This window comes from Anas platyrhynchos, chromosome 7 (assembly GCF_047663525.1).
Source record: "Anas platyrhynchos isolate ZD024472 breed Pekin duck chromosome 7, IASCAAS_PekinDuck_T2T, whole genome shotgun sequence".
Classification (NCBI taxonomy): Eukaryota; Metazoa; Chordata; class Aves; order Anseriformes; family Anatidae; genus Anas; species Anas platyrhynchos.
In genome coordinates, this window is record NC_092593.1 from 3,449,462 (window position 1) to 3,462,574 (window position 13,113).

General features: G+C 38.2%; 1 long non-coding RNA gene across 7 annotated transcripts in view; it reads left to right on the forward strand.

Moving 5' to 3' along the window:
* Positions 1 to 13,113, forward strand: part of LOC101798800 (uncharacterized) — a 408,273-nt gene that overhangs the window by 255,950 nt on the left and 139,210 nt on the right. The gene's annotated exons all lie outside the window — the stretch shown is intronic.

Genomic DNA, 13,113 nt, shown 5'->3' on the forward strand with positions numbered 1-13,113 from the left:
GAAATCAGCCCTTGTTAGTGGCAGCAAAATATTGTCTTTCATGGAACTGTGCCTGGTGCTCACTTTTAGATCAAGCTATTAATTTTGGGACACGTTATCAGAGAAGTGGGACTCCTCTGCTCCAGTCTGCAACGAGCTTCTTTAAAAATACCATCTCTGAGCCAATGAGTAGATGTTATGCCAATGACAAGATGAGTTTTCTTATGTTCATCATGACTAATGTGGATCAATAAAAGAAAACACAGTGCTTGGGAGATATGGGGTTGGTGAGACCAACCCGTTGGGGTCCATTTCCCTAACTGAATGACTGGACTCCAAAACATGACATCTGACTACGGGGAACGGGACACTATTGCCATTTTTATTTCTCTTGAACTGGTCTTAAAATGCTTGATGAGCCTTGCGTAGCTTAGAGGTTAGAGCAAAATTTTAATTCACCGCAGCCTGAAATCAAGTTAGTCCTACTACTGAGGTGGTCGCTGACACTCGCTTTATTGCAGTCCCTTCCTAAGATTGTTTCTACGGAGCTGTAAATCTCGAATTTATGTAGAAACGATTGATAGGTTTATTCTATTCTGTTTTGTCTATTGCTCTGGATTTCTTTTCCAGTAGTCATGTTCTCCACAACTGCTTCATATTTGCCAAGACAAATTAGTGCAGTTATACTAGGTCTGGACTGTCCAAAAGGAAATTAAGAGTCTTTTTTATTTTAAATTGAAAGCTGTAGGAGCACTAAACAGAATGCTTAACTCCAAGCTCCAGCAGTCTTACAGCAGTATAGTTGACACTTTATTGCAGATATTACAAATGTTATGACATGTCTTCAGGGTCAAGTTAAAAACAAAAAGGGTTCCACATTCTCATCAGAAGTAATCTGTCAGTTTTGTCATCAGATATTATAGCAGCCCTCAGTAGCAGTGTCACAGTCAAGGGTTTATCAGGCTCTGTATATATGTATACATACTCTGATTTCCAGGGGTTTATATCTGCAATAAAAATTCCCTCCAGGCTAAAACTTGGCATTCATAGCCCAAAGGGATTTTTTTAATTAAAAAAAAACTATCACTGAAGGTTTTTTGAATGATAAGAGCACAAAAAAAATCTATTCTGCATTTTTAAAATACTTTAAATCTTTTAAACTGGCAGACTTCAAATATTTAAGCGGCCAACTCTCTTTACATAAGAGACCATTAAAAAGGACAACTCAGGAAGGGGATAGGTGGCGGAGTAGACAAGTGCTTTGTGCTCATCGTGGGTATAAGTGTTGAGCATTTGATGAGATGTGTAATTAGGAACACATTTCTAAAGCTCTTGGTGTCTCTTTCTATTGAAACTGTGCATGAGGGAATTAGGATGTCTAATGCACAAATATAAATCATTTCTTTCTCGCCACCCTCTGGCATGGTCCTGCAGAACAAGGCTGATGTGGTGTAAGCTGCTTGGATAAACGCAGCCCTGCTGATGCACACATCGCATCCATTCTGCATAGAAGCAGAAAACGTCATTTTCTACACCTGCTGGTCTGGTTCTCTTTTGCTCCTCTTTCCATTATAGGTGCAACCAAAATATGCAAAGCGTGGCAGGGACATGCAGAGGGAAAGGTGGAAAAGGAAATAAAAAAAATGCCTGTGCAAATAATGACTCTGAAAGGGATACAAGTACTGATGGGCACAGTGCTGGTAAAGGCATTCATTTATTCCTAGATAATGTTGTAGGGCTGTCCTTTGAATAACCAGTGAGAAAAGTACAAGTAGTGTATTAGACAGAGATGTTTTTACTAAAATGGGATGAAAGCTTGGCTATCCCTTATCACTTTGAAAATATTATCTTTAAACCTTTGTTTGGATACCAAGTCCAAACCTTGTGAGAGAGTTTGCAAAATGCTTTGCAAGGTAGTGTGCTATACACTGCAGGTACCACCTGCTGCTATTTACAGCCTGTGGCTCAGGGGTGGCAATAATGAACAGGGCATATTAACGAGTACCTGGGGGTCTCCATAAAATCCTGGTAAACAAAAGCAGAAAATAGGCACTACCATGTACCAGGAATGGGGGGGGGGGGGGAAACATGACTATGTTATATGTTTGTAGGTTATATTGCATTTCAGTTGTCTTTTAAGGTAAAAATATAAATTGAGCAAAGAAAATCAATCCTGGGAGAGTTTCTTGCAATGTCCATGGGGAAATTGTCCTCTGGCAAACACTCGTGCTCCATTAGCACTCGTGTGCTAACCAGTTCAGCCAAGGGGAAAGAGCAGCTAAGACTTTCCATTGGAAGAGTAAATGGGCTACTGGGAGATGCTTCACATTCTCCATATCTGAGTCCAACAGCACCAGGAAAGCCCTCAAATGTAACAGGGGAGAACACTCCACAGAGGTGCCTGCTGTGGAGATGTTCTAGAAATATTGAATTAGCACCATCATTTGTAATTAAAATCTACATTGCTTTTCTTCTTGCTGTAGCAAGTTTACGCTTAGTACCATTCTGTGGTGTTTTAACAAACTTCCAGTTTCTGCATCGAGCAGACTAAGACTAACTGTAGCAAGTTGGATGCCCGCTATTGTGATATAAGACTGAAGAGGTGGAAAAAGAAAGGACTCTCTCAAGGGAAGAAAATAGTTTCAGTAAAATCCCATAAATGCAAATCTAGGTACTTTTAGTAATACTGGTTTATTATCAGAGCCTAAAGGAAATTCATTTAATCAATATTTAAGCTCCTCGTCTTCAAGTTGCTCCTAGTATGAATTTTATAGTTAGAAATGATCAGGAATTTATTTTATGAAGTAGCTGCCTGTCAGAAAAGTCAGGATCATCAAAACCACTAAAACTTGCCAGAAACACATGTATATTTTGTAAAGCTTCTTCAGGTGCAGGACGTTAATTGAAACCAGAGAAAAAGAGAGCAAAATCCACACTGGAAGGACTGGTATCAAATAGCCACCACAACTACCCTCAACGTTAATGAGACAGCATTTAGTGGATAAATATATTTCAGACAAAAACAGACTATTTATTGCTCAGGGTGATCTTTGGCAGTATCCCCAGTTGTGTCTGCTTCAATGCTGGGAGAGAACCCATGCCCGAGTCCTTCCTGCCCTGTGGGTGCCACCTGGGAGCCTTCTGGGCCAGGTTCCTGGGCAGCACCAAGGCACTGTTTTTTTTTTTTTTTGTTTTTTTTGTTTTTTTTTTTAACCTTATGCAGATGAAAAATGAGTAGAAACACGCTTATCTCAATGTAGACGAGGAAAATGATCCAACAGTTCAGTAAACGAAAAGTAACAATGGAAGATTGTTAAAATAGCATGCTAGAAAATAGAGGATAAAATGATGTTTCTGGTCACCTGCCTTTGCTGGCAGATTTTTTTTTCCTAGTAAAGTGTGTAAAATAAAAATTTTTTCCTAGTAAAGTGTGTAAAAAAAGATTTTTTTTTTTTCTATGAGTTGTGTTTAGCACTGAAACATTTGTAAGATGGGTAGCACAGTCTCATTGCATCTGTATGCCTGTAAAGTACTTGTATAATAACGTAAAAATACAAGAGTTTTTCAAACATCTGGGAAGCTCTATTACAAAAATTAAAAGTTAGTGTGACACGCAAAATTTCAAGATTGTATCTAAAATTTAATTTTTGTATGACAACGTTTCCATGTACAAGTTGATTTGCATCATTGTAATGTGCAGATAACATTGTGAAGTAGGTAAATGGTCTCATTAGTGACTTCATGTAAAACTTCAGTGTTACTTCAATGTACTGATCAGTACTCCAGTAGTGCTCGCTGCCCTAAAATATGCAAAATTAATCGGGTGCACATTAGTAAAGACGGTTCCAGAGACATCCCAACCTGCAAAGACAGAAATGAGTTAAAGATAAAAATCTATGACTTTTTTTTTTTTTTTTCTGCCTGATTTATCTATAATTCAGACTGCTTAACTTAACTTAAATACAGATACCACAGCCAGAGTATTTGTTACAGCACTAAGCTGACAAGTACAGAGCACCGGCCATTATTTCTGTTTGAGAGTCAGAGGTTTGAGCGATTCATTTTGTCGCCCGACACTCAGCACCACAATTCCTTGAATTCCCAAAGCTTTTCATACAGCTTCCTCAAGGACAGCTATCATGTCTTAGCTGCTGCAGTGACAGATGGGATACAACGTGTCATGTGATGGATAACGCCGGAGCCACAGTACTTAATCCTTCTAATACTAATAGCGGCATTATCATAGAGATTTATGAGAATGTCAGTTCCAAGTTCCCAGTTCCATTCATGGGTTTTTAAAACTTCAGCTGCAAAAAACATGCATCCATCCCATTAATTCTAATTATCATGGTTCATCTTCTCAGCAGTTTTGTACTCCGGAACCTTTCAGTGCAAATTAACGTACCAAAAAAGTGTATTAATTAATATTTGTAGCTTTTAATTTCTGCGAGAGTGTTGTCTGGAAGCAGCTGGCAGTACAGGGCCGCTGCTATTGAATCTTTGCCAAACAAGTGCAGATGTAATTTTGTTATCTCTTGCTTAGTCATTTACGCAAATTAATTTGAACAATTAGCCTTTTACTGGTCCTTCATGAATCATGCAAAAGGGATCTGCCAAAAAATTGCTGGTTGACAGAAAAGAATTGGTTAACATTGTAAATCTCACAAAAAGGTATTACTACGTTTGGGATGAAATAAAATTTCAGGAAAAATCATAGTGCTTTTTTTGTGCCTCATCTATTCCCCTTTATACTTCTAATTACTGTTGGAGAAAAAAGTCTAAAAAAATAGTAAGCAGTAGAAATTTGAGAACTTTGTTTTGGATCAATACCAAAAAAGTTGTTTCTTGACTGAACGTTGTCTTGTCCTCACTGCTTGTGAAGCCGTGCTGGGTTTCTTCCACATGAATTGGGTGGTGAGGTTGGGCCCTCCAAAGAAGCAGATTTGCTCATCATCTGAAAAAAACTCAAATCTTTAGTTTCTGTAGCCATCATTTTAAAGGAAGTTTGCTACCTTACCCAAATCTCTTTCCTCTTCATAAAATAGGCTCCCATGTGTACCTGAAGCTTCAAGGAACAGAATCATTGCTCTTTTCTTAAATATCAAACTTATTGTGATTCTATGATTCTATTTTTAGTCAGATTAGCCAAATAATCAGGATCACGGGCAATCGGTGCCATTCAGAGACTTGGAATAAGTTGGGAATGAAAATCTATCTCCTTTGCTGTTAACATAGACTATATACTCTCCTAACTTCTTTTCCAAAACTTTTATATATAATTTTAAAGTAGTATTTCATAAATCTGAGTTCTGTGCTGGATATTTCTAAATATGTCTCAGATGACTTTTGTTTTTTGACACTCTGCCGGTCCATCAGGCTGTCCACAGCAGCTCCGTCTTGCAGAAGCTTTCGGTGCTTCATCACTAAGGGGACTTGTGCTCCTGTTTAGCCTGAGGTTTTCCTGAAGTGTTTGCTGTAGCTGTGTGGATAACTTTGGAATGAAATCCTTGTTTTGTGGAAATCGCACTCCAGCTCAAACAAATGCTGACTCTTTGTTAGCTGAGCCAGCCAGTCCTGTGCAAATTCCATCACTGGCAGGGTAAGGTATGGGTCCCTCTCCCTCTAATTGTTTTTTACAAGCTGCGATTTCACAGTCTGTATTGTTATTTCCATTTGTCCATTTGATTGCAGAGAGAAGAGACCAGATGTTGTGTGACAAATCATAGCTATTTGCAATCTGTTGGAATTCTTATAAATTGTACCGGGGATCATTTTCTGATAACTGATCCTGCAATCACTTGTGCACGTGCATCACTTAGAGCATGAGATGTCCTATTGAAGAGTGTGGATCTATTCATATGCTTAAATTAAGCACGCATCATGCACATTTGTGTAAATGTTTGTGTTGTAAAATATGCTGATATTTAGAACTTGCCTGTTAAACTTACCATTGCATTAATTTACATTTAATCAAATCACATATTATCATTACACTCTAAAACTTGAAATCAGTTAGTGTTTTTTATTATAATAGGATAAGTACAGCTCAAAAATTGGCTGAAGTATATCCTGCAGCAGAGAGATCCAATTCTGTTTACTGTTTGGTAATTCACAACAAATAGTTCCTCGGTAAGTGCATCAAACCCCGCTCTGTTACCCGTCTGTCGTTAGGGTCTATGGCTAATCAAGGAAGTGGTCTCACTGACACACTGAGAAGAATGAAGTTAGTTCCTCTGTAATTGAAAGTATCAGTAGTAAACTTGGCTGGAGCTTGATTAATGGTATATTAAAATCAGAGTCTTCATGGTGAGTGCTAGATAAGGAGTTTTGGGCAAATTACTTGGTTACTGGGAAGCCTTTAAATTTTAATCATGGAGACACTTCAGCATCATTAGAAACTGAAAAAGACAATGGGCACTGGGAGGAAGTTATGTGAATTGATGTGCTTTTCAATCTCTTCTTCTGTGGAGATATTGAGTGATGCATGGGCTGCAATTGAGAATCCTCTTGCTCCCCATGCCTTTGATTGCTGTTGTTATAATTTAATATTATACAGTTCTTTATGATCTGGGAAATCAGATGAGTTAGTTACAAAAGATGGAAGGTTTTAGTATAAGAAAAATCAGTATAACATTCAATTTCTTTCTATGCAGTTTGGCTGGATAGCAAAATGGATGAACGCTGTTAGTTGTATTTAGAGCTAGTGGAAATAGAGAAATGCTCTTTTACACACGTGTTTATCAGTTGATGTGATATTTACATTAGGAAACTCAAACATGCATTTACAGTCCATTTGGAAGTCTGTTCTTAGTGAGCATGTACCTAGGTGTAACGGTAGAATCATCAAATGGTTTGGGTTGGAAGGGACCTTAAAGATCATTTTAGTTCCAACCCCAGCCTTGGGCAGGGATACCAGCCCAGGCTGCCCAAAGCCCCATCCAGCCTGGCCTTGAACACCTCCAGGGATGGGGCATCCACAACTTCTCTGGGCAATCTGTTCCAGTGCTTCACCAGCATCTGAGTAAAGAATTTCTTCTGAATGTATAATGTGTAGGGGTGCATGTGAGTAGTATCTATAAAGTATCTATATTTATAAATACATTAAGTACCATAATAATTTTAAGAGAATACATATAGAATGTAGATGTCTCTCCCGTGTGACAACCCCAATTCAAGCAAGTGCCAATAAAGCTGATGCTCAACACTCAAACAATACACTCAGCTTGTACAGCCAAAATGCTGAAATACTCAACATTTTTGCAATGACAGCATGGACTATCAAATTCCGTCCCCAGCTTTTCCAGGCCATCATGCAATGGAATTGGGTTCATGAAGTGACCAAACTAATTTAAAATCAGGTCATTGGTTTGCCTCTGCTACTGCTATAGGAGAACTTCTCTCCTTCCTGAAGATGTCAACTAGACATATTCTAATAGTCTGAATTTACCTGTAGCCAGTGAATGCCTGTTCATATTTGCACCAACATTGTCTAGAGATTTCAAATAGTTTTAACCGCAGCTTTCATTCATTTTGCTGGGCTAAATAGAGCCCTTTGTTTCATCCTCATCACTTAAGGAAGGCTGGAAGCCTGTGTGTAAAAAATCTGAAGCACCAGGTAATCCTGACATAGTGTTAACAAGGGTTTGTACAACAGTATGAAAATGTTCCTATTGCTAATGAGAGCATTCTTCCTTCCCTGTCATAAGATGTACAGTTTTCTGTTGTGTTCATGGATGCATTACATCAGTGCCTTATAGTCAGAATATTGTGATTTTTTTTTTCTTTCTTCCAAGCAATAAATTCAGGCTGTCAGTAGAAATATTGATTATTTGCCTTTAAATTCATGAACTTGCAATTTTGTATTACTAAATTTTATCCTACTTCTGTCATTGCAGTCTCCAGTCTCATTTAATTTACCTGTGGTCCAGTATTCCTTTGGGTTGGCAATGCCTTCCAAATTCAGGTCATGAAAACAATGTAATTGGAATACTAGCATTCTCTGTCAAAATAATTATCAAAATTGTTAAATAAGATCAGTTCTGACACCTAGGCAACATGGGATTAAAAGTGATTTGTCCAAAGTCACATTGGAGTGCCACGAAGAAGATGGTCTAAATCCCATTGTGCTCTCTCTGTTACAGAAACATTCATTTTCTTTCTGAAGCTAAACATGAACTAGAAAGCTGTAAGCTAGAAAAAAAGGTTTCTTTCTAGAAAAGATAGATCTTGTTGCAACAAAAATATTAGCAGGAGAAATTTATTCTTGCAATATCTGTCAGATGCTATGGGAAAACCTGGCGTTTCTGCACATGCTAAAGGAGGCTCTCAGCCAGTTCTTGCTGGCTGGAAATTCAGGATGTAGGCAACAGAAGTCAAAGCTGCTGGCCTCAAGAAGGTACAGTAACAAACCACAGGATGGTCTTTCTCTGTGACTATCCTGTTCGCCCATTCACTTTGTATTGGGAATGCAGATTAGAGACATTTTTAAAACTAAGAAAGTTTTCACAGAGCAGGAAACTATTTTCCATCCAGAATAGCCACAGGCTAGGAGCTGAATTCTGGACATATGAGAGAAAACGCCAGACTGAAAAGTCAGGGGAAGAAACATGTCCTGGCAGGGAAAACTGTGCTTTTTCCTTTTTTTTTTTTTTTTTTTTTTTTTCATCCTCTAATAAATGATGTGTACTTAGGGATTGAGAATATTAGAACAAGTCCTAGGGGGATATGGATTTAATGGAAGGGGATGAAGTTGTTGTGGAAACATATAATTTATTAAATTTTCTCATTCAGATGTTTATTATATGATTTATGATGACTTAAGCTGATTATGTGCCCCTCTTTAATTTATCACATAATGATTGTGTGTATGTATATAACTATGCTGAGAGTGAATTAATATATTCAGAAGAGATACAGTGCTTGAAGAAGCCACTCTGATCAGCTGATCCACCTTCTTTTGCAATGCAATCCTATAATTTCAACTAGTACCAGATCATTCCATGTCGATACATGGTACAGAAAGTAGATGTATTCAATATGCAGCAAATATTTCAGAAATGTTCTTAATTTAAAGGATTTTAAAGAATAGCATCATATAGGATTGCACCTGGGCATGGAGAGGCTGTCAGGGACCTGGCTGCTCCTGTGCAAGACGTGATCAGTACCCTTCCCTTCCCTTCCCTTCCCTTCCCTTCCCTTCCCTTCCCTTCCCTTCCCTTCCCTTCCCTTCCCTTCCCTTCCCTTCCCTTCCCTTCCCTTCCCTTCCCTTCCCTTCCCTTCCCTTCCCTTCCCTTCCCTTCCCTTCCCTTCCCTTCCCTTCCCTTCCCTTCCCTTCCCTTCCCTTCCCTTCCCTTCCCTTCCCTTCCCTTCCCTTCCCTTCCCTTCCCTTCCCTTCCCTTCCCTTCCCTTCCCTTCCCTTTTTCATTTCTTCTTTTTTCATTTCTTCTTTTTTCATTTCTTCTTTTCATTTTCTTTCCTTTTTTCCTTTTTACCCTTTTTTTTGTATGCTACTTTTCTCTATTTCCTTCCTTCCTTCCTTCCTTCCTTCCTTCCTTCCTTCCTTCCTTCCTTCCTTCCTCACCCCTTTTTCCCTCCTTCTTCTTCTTTCTTTCTTTCCCACTATCTCTTTCCTTTCATTCTCTCCCTCCCCATTTATTTCTCTCTTTCTCTGACACCACATCACTGGGAGTGGAGCAAAATCAGGAAAAGATTCTGATTAAAGATCCATCATAAATTAATGAACAAAAGTGCAATCCTAGCACTTCATGCTAGAGTGGAACATTTTAAAAAATCATGAAGTGAAACATAAGAACACTAGAAAAGTTTGGATTGGGGTATAAAAATTATTTGGAAGACTGTGTGCTAATCAACAGCAAATGTGAGAATCAGTTAGGGTGATGGGGCAATGAATGACTTGTATTTTTTATATGGGAGTTTTTCAATCAGCATTTTCTGAACATGGTTTCTCATTATGATAATGATGATGGGATTAATTATCACCATGAGAACAAGTGATAATGGTACTTTGAACTGTATTTGTCACCATATGACACAGACTATTACTTGTTTTTACACTCTCCAGGATGTGTGTGCATTGAGAGGCGCTGACTTGCTCACCAAGCAACGGGCTAGCTGGCGAGGAGAAGTTTAAAAAGGACAAGAGCTCACCAGGCAGGAGGGACGCCCTTTCACAGGGTTGTCACCTGGTTGCCTCAAGGGAGCACCAGGAAAATCAGTGAAATTAGTCCTTGGAATATGCATTTAGCTGCAACAAATGGTTTAAGCATGCTGCTTAAGTGAAAATATCTGATTACCATCAAAGAAATCATAGTCTTACATAAATATCCCAAAGTCTCTTTGCAAAACAACTATCAAAAGTAAAAAAGTTGATTTTAGTCCATGCTGGAGAGGGAACATAAACTAATCACAGCGTAGCAGGCAAAGTGAGGCAAGCAAAGGTGACTACTTGGACCAAGTGCAGTTCTCACCAGTGGGAATAATTTTGTGAGTCTTGGACTGTTTTCCTGCTGCAGAAGCAGGGTGGTCATTAATAGAAAAAATGGTTTACTAGAGTAAAAGGTAGGTTAAGCACTGGAAATGTTTGGTTTTCCATCCTCGAACTACATCTGATGAATATTCTCGAGAAACATTTAAAGAGAAAATTAATACAGAGAGAGATACAGCAGGCCACTAAAAGTTATTGGGAATTAGAAATTCATGATGTGATCCTGTCTTTATATGGCATGTCCAGCTTCATAATTAAAATTAATTAAATCACAGTCATAACATGTGGATAATTCTGAAATGAGCTAATTTCTGATTCTCCTGCACATACCTGATGAGCTTACTGACATAAAATATTTGCTTTTTTATTTTTATTTTTATTTTTTTTTTCTACATGCAATTTCATTGTATAATGAGTATTTACCTGAGTTCCAGTAACCATCTTTTGTCTGAAGACCTTACCAGGACAATTAGTTTCCCATACAAATGTCTACTTCTTTATAGAAGAATGTACTCCTGAACTTCTTGCCTTGTAATTAAATTTATTCAAGGGACGCGTAGGCAGCTTCTAGTGCTATTTAGTATCTCTTACTATACTAACTAATTAACGTATAACTGACATACACGTACACAGCTTTCATAATGTTAGCCGATTAATAAGCAATAACTACCTCAGTAAATCAAAATTAAATGCCTACTTATGACAGGAAGTTTAGAACCTTCCTGCCTAGAGACTTTACATTGATTGATTCATTAAAGATTGCATTGTCATATGAAGATTAGTGAAAAAGGCCTCGTGAGCAGCTTTGCCTTTTGGTTTGTACATGATGTTTTACATCCGTGTTTCACCAAAGAAGTAAAAGCTCTACAGAGTGTCGGGGGTAAGCGGTGGGATCTCCCCAGGTCAACCCTCTGCCAGGACCGCTGGCTGTTGGCAGGGACGGGCTGGCCTCCAGGCACGACTGCAGGGAAAAAGAGATGCAAGAGCAACACATCACGGCTTGAATTTATGAGCCCATTTTGCAGATAATTAACGGTCCTGCTGGAACTGTCCAAAATCCTGCTGGAGATTTCATAAAAGGTACTGGAAGCTTGATTAGGGGGCGAGGAAATAAGTATCTCTAGGAAGCTGGAAGAAAAGAAGGGCAGCCTTCATTAGCAAAAGTAAATGCCACTGGAGGAGATATTTAAGCAGTTCATTCTCAAGAAGATTTGTGAAGTCCTGCTTTTCCCAAGGACCTCACAGTTGGCAGTGTCAGAATGATATGACAACCCTCAATTTCAGGTCACAGATGGAAGTTCAATAGAAGAAGCAGCATTCAAGCTATCCCTTTTAGTGTGAGGCTTCCCACTCCAGCTATACTAGACTGTTCTGTCTACTTTCCTTATATTTAATAAAAAATATACTTGTTATTTGTCTTTTACAAATATGTAGTTTTCTAGTACAATAAAACAACTCTCTAGAGAGATGTATTTATTCACTATTGTATTATTACTTAGCACTACTTTTCTCCCCAAATTCCAGACATAAAGCCAGCTTTACTGTGTAAGCATTACATTTGTAAGCTATTCCAATATTTCTCATATGATCCAATGCACACTTTAGCTATTTTTTACTCATTAAATGCAAGCAGTCCTTGCACACAGTGCTGATTATGTGGAGATCCCTTGAATGACAAGGGCCAAACTGACAGGGCAATTAGTTCGCGGAGTTATAGGTGAGTAAAGGAAGGAAGACGAGGAAATGGGAAAGCAGATGGTTAGTATAACATCTTACTTCTGTACCATAGATGGGTTTATGCAGAAAATGAGAAGGAATTATAGTGATAGTATTATAGTTTTTTTTTTTTCTTTTCTTTCAAATGTAACAAGTTATGAAATCTTTAAATGTTTTTATTGCTACGCTTTCTAATGCTGCTTTGACTTGGCATTTATGTTCAGTTTATGTTGCATATTTTTGGATGGTGTTGAAAGCTATTCATTGTGAAATGGAGTAAAATCAGTGAAATACAGTGTGTAAGTTGCGTCTGAGGTTATGCTGAGCTTCTTATAGTAAAATGTTGTATAATAAAATGTATTGCCTCACGTTTACTTCTACATTAAGGAGTATTTGGCTGTAAAGAATGCTATTCTAAGGACAAGAATTTAACACAACAATTATTTTTCACTTTTCTGTTAAACTCTATTTCTTCTCACTGTATTAACCTGGAAAATATAAAGATATATCTTTGCTTTCCTTTAAACTTTTTCCAATCATTCCTTTTTAACTCATTCCTATAATGAGTTTTAAGCAACAACTCTGACAGCAAAACCTATGAGGGTTTTCAAATTCAATAACCAAGATTGGAAGGAAGGCATCCCTCATCTCAACTTTAGCTGAGTAACTGCAGATCCTTAACATTACCCTCTACACTGGAGGTCTTCAAAGTCATCAATCTGTTGGAAATATGCTGACAGCTCAGAGTGGTTCTGTAGTGTCTAAAATGTGCTGTGCTGCTCGAAGAGTTTAGTGTTCTTAGATCACTTTGAAAGAGATGACTTATGAGGCAAAAGGTTGAGCTTTCTGTTTCTGCAGCACCTTACATGTGCACTCGGTAGCACTGCTTATACTCCAACGTGCCATGCACCAGA